The sequence below is a fragment of the Lipotes vexillifer genome, unplaced genomic scaffold (assembly GCF_000442215.2).
Source record: "Lipotes vexillifer unplaced genomic scaffold, Lipotes_vexillifer_v1.1 scaffold708, whole genome shotgun sequence".
In the NCBI taxonomy this organism is placed as follows: Eukaryota; Metazoa; Chordata; class Mammalia; order Artiodactyla; family Lipotidae; genus Lipotes; species Lipotes vexillifer.
Window position 1 is genome coordinate 789,097 of NW_006781346.1, and position 4,276 is coordinate 793,372.

The window sequence follows — 4,276 nt, forward strand, 5'->3', positions numbered from 1 at the left end:
CTGCTGAAGCTGAGAAGCTGGACAGGGACAAGAGGAGACCCTGGGTACAGTGGATAGAGGGCAGGGGCAGGCAGGACACCAGCGTTCCATCCAGCTCTGCCACTGCATAGCAGGGGGACGGGAGGAAGCCAGGCAACCCTCTGGGCCTCTGTTTGCTAGTCAGTCACATTAGAAGATTGGACCTGAGGGGCTTTCTTTGAGGTCCCTCCTTGCTCTGAGAGTCAACAGTTTGAGGACTCAAGAAGATGGACTTTTTTCTTTCTCTTTTTTTGGCCACGCAGCATGCAGGATCTCAGTTCCCCAACCAGGGATTGAACCCATGCCCCCTGCAGTGGAAGCGTGGAGTCCTAACCACTAGATAGCCAGGGACTTCCCTGGACATATTTTAAAGCCAGTCCACTAAGACCAGAATTCTTCTGATTGGGAAGCAACTCTGACATGATCCCCAGCCTCAACTAACATCCTATCATCTCAGCATCCCCAAGACTCCAGCGAAGGCCTGTATGACACCTTGCTTGGGGTCAGAAGCCAACTCTTGAGTGAGCGCCATGGGCAGAGGGAAGGAACGCTCCGGTTGACCAGGCTGGTCCCACCTGAACGGCCAGGAGTGAGCCGGCAGTGCGGGAGGCATAGCTCTCAGAGAGAAATCAGGGGGAGGGGAGTCAAAGCTGCTCAGGCCATCATGACAACCAGCATTCGCGCCGCACAGCCTCACTGACCACCCAAAAGCGGCCAGCCCTCCTCTCTGGGGGCACAGAGCCCTGCACGCACCCCTCTATTGCAGCACGGCAGATGTGCCCACCTGCATCCTCTCTAAGGCAAAAGCTTCTCCGGGGACCACACCTCATTCATCTGACTGTCCCAGCACACTGCTGAGGATCTGGCACAGTCGCTGCTCAGCACATGTTTGCTGGACGACGACTCAGGTCAGAGGGCTCCAGAAAATAATGCTATGGAGTGTGTCCTAGAGCACATGCTTCAAGATCCATCTCCAGTGTCACCTTCTTCAGGGAGCAAGAGCCTCCATCATTTAGGACTTTGTGTTGGAAGTAACAACAATGAAAGCTTTCTCAAATGGATTAAACAAAAAGGGAATGCATCGTTCACATAAGGTGGCAAGTTCAGAAATAGAGTGGATCTCAGGACTGGTTTGACCCAGTGGCTCAAAAATGTCACCGAGAACCTAGTTTCTTTCTTTTGCCTCTCTGCCACTCATGATGCTATCTTTATCCTAAGGCCGACTTCCTTTGTGGTCTCAAGGTAGCTTCCAGAATCTCCCCCAAACCACAGACTTCTCTCTCATATCCAGAGAGAGAGGGAGTAAGCAAGCAACTCTGCCTCAGCAATCCAGGTAAAATCCTGAGACTCACTCGGATGGACCACATGTCCACCCACCAACAAATCGTTGTGGCAGGGGATGGAACATGCTGACTGGCTTACTCCCAACAGGGTCTCTTTCTTCCCGAAGCTACAGTGGAGTCCACTGTGTCCAGAGAACCTCATAAAGATTCTCTGAGCAGGCGCGGTGGATGCCCAGTTGAAGACAGGGTCCTGTCGGGAAAGCAGAAGGGCGGGTAGAGGCAACCATCGAAATCCCACTGCACCTTCCCTAACTCTGCTCACCCTGATGCTGAGCTCCCAAGAACCCTGTTTCCCGCTTTATCTATACACTTATCACACTAGACTGTAAAGTAGGTGTTTACCCATTTGTCTGCCACATGAGACCATGAACTTGCTGAAAGCAGCCACCACATCATATCCAGCCCTGTGGCCTGTTTCAGGCCCTCGCTCAGGGCTGCATACTCAATAGGTACTCAGTTTACATTTGCTCAGTGAAAAAGCTGCCCAGAGTAAAACTCTCATGAAACGGATGTCCCTCTGTCCAAAGAGGCCATAACAACTTCCTGTTTGTTTTAAAATAAGTGTGTGTAGTATTTTCCTTGCATGATTTCTTAATGGGATCTCTTGCATCCGGAAGAATGGCACCCATAATTCCAGGAAGCAGGTTTGTATGTGCCATGCCGCCTGTGCTTCCTGCTGCAGAGACGGGAGGGGGTGGCACACGGGTCCTCCAGGTGACTGTTCCCCCCCTTGGGGTGGCAGGTGGACATACATGTGCCCACTCACTGGCCCAGTCACCACATCCATGCACCAGAGGCGCTGGGACGGTCACAGGAAACGGGACAGCTCAGAGCTCTGCACATCACAGGCCCGGACTGGGGGCTAAAAACGGCCTCAGGAAGACCAGCCATGGTGGATCAAAGAGTTCTTCCTGCTTTGGAGGAAACCCCCCAGCACATGAGCTCATCCCACGCTGCTCCCAGGAGGATTCCAGATCTCCAGATGGGAGGCAGGCTGGATGGCCAAACTGCCCTGTCTCCTTAGTTACGCTCTTTGTCTAATCCCTGGGGTTCCAGTTGTGACGGGAGAGCGGCATCTTCGCCCCCATCCCACCGGCCTTGCCAGGCCTGTCCCAAGGCCCAGGAGGACGGAAAGGACCGGGGTCCAGCTCCCAGCCTCTGCCAGCCCACCAAGCAAGGCCACAAAATACAAGCGAGGACACTCGGTCACGTGTCCAAGGGGACCTGGAGCTTGTGAAGAGCCACTTCCCAGACCTCCCTCGTGTAAACCAGCTGTGTAAACCTGCCCCTCTGGAGCTGGCTGGCAGAAACTGGGTCAGAGCACAAGAAACTGTTAGGAACCGAGCAGCGTGTAGCCCCGAACAACACTCCTGCTCTTCCTCAAGGAAGCTGAAGCCTCCACCTAATAGTCAACACATCTTCGTTTTGTTGCTTGGAAAGTATAGACAGGGAGGGGCACCGCGGTGTGAACACCAAGGTGGGGGGAAGCAAGCAAGTGCTGAGTCTGCGGGAGGCCAGCAGCTGGAGCGGGGGCTAGTGGGGTCAGGCTTCCAGCTCAGCACCCCCAGCCCAAGCACACCCCATCCCTACCACCTTGAGAAACCCACACAGCCAGGGCCTGTCGGGCCTTGCATTTTTCTTTGGAAGATTCCTTGGTTCACTTTGCGTTTATCCTCATGGGTTGCCAACACCCAACACACAAACACACACTCTCATAAAACATAATCATGAAACACACACACAAGCCCTTTTTAAACCTCTGTGGGTTCCCTTCCCTCCTTCCTAGTGTATACACCTTCCTTTTAGACACTCCACAATTTTATGTATTACGTATAAACATTATATATGTATTTTTATTCTGCCCTGTCTACCTAATATATCACATACAGTATAAACATTGTTTGACGTATAAACAATGCATAAACATTGTTTGATAGCACAGCTACTTTAAAAGAGAACAAGTACAGAAGGCCATGTATTGTGGTCTGAGGTTAGGGGTGGAGGGAGACACGAGAAGCCTGGAAAGGCAAGTTCACAGAGCTTTAAGCATTGAACACACAGCACAGGATACACCCAGCGGCTCTGGCCTGGGGGACATCCCCTCGAGCACCCATTAAGCTCCTCTGGCCTCAGAGGAGGAGACAGATGGGGGCAGATCCCAGATCTACAGCTGGAGGGCAGAGGTCCCTTAAAGAAAAGAATGCAGAAATCCAAAAACAATAAATAGGTACAAAAGTGAAAACTTATTTAGAATGAGAAAATCAAAACAAATTACAAGTTTTAAAAAGCTGACAAATTCCACAAACAACACAAAATCCAAAATGCTATTCCAGACCAGCTTCTGCCTTTGCACAGTTCAAAGCTCATTTCCCTCCCCTCCACCTGCTCTGGGGCCCTTCACATCACCCCAGGAGGCACCTCTGTGCCAGGAACAGGGGGCGGCAAGAATGCACAGGAGCCATTCCCACCCCAGGACGGCCAGCCACGAATGCCACAGCCGCGGTGACACATCTCCTTAAAGCCAAACAGGCTCCCCCCAACTCCGTGTCCCTTGAGCCAGACCCCAGCGATGCCCTGACACGCCCCTGCAAGTGTCAGGCAAAGTGAAGGGAGAACTCAGTGGTCTTAACAGATTGAAGTTAAATTATTTTATTTATGCAATTATTACAAATACCTGTGACCATGTCGACACATTGCAAGGACCCCTGTTGGGCCTGGGAAGGCTCTGGTGCACTGGGGCACCCTGGGTTTGAAGCCTCATCAGCTTCTGGTGGCACCACCTCTGCTAGAGACCTTCACCCTTCACCCTTCACTTTGTCTGGTGGACTCTGTCACAGTATAAATGTCACTTCCTCCTGAACCCCAACCTACAATAGGGCCTTGCTATTCTCTCTCGCAGAACCCTGCTCTTTCCC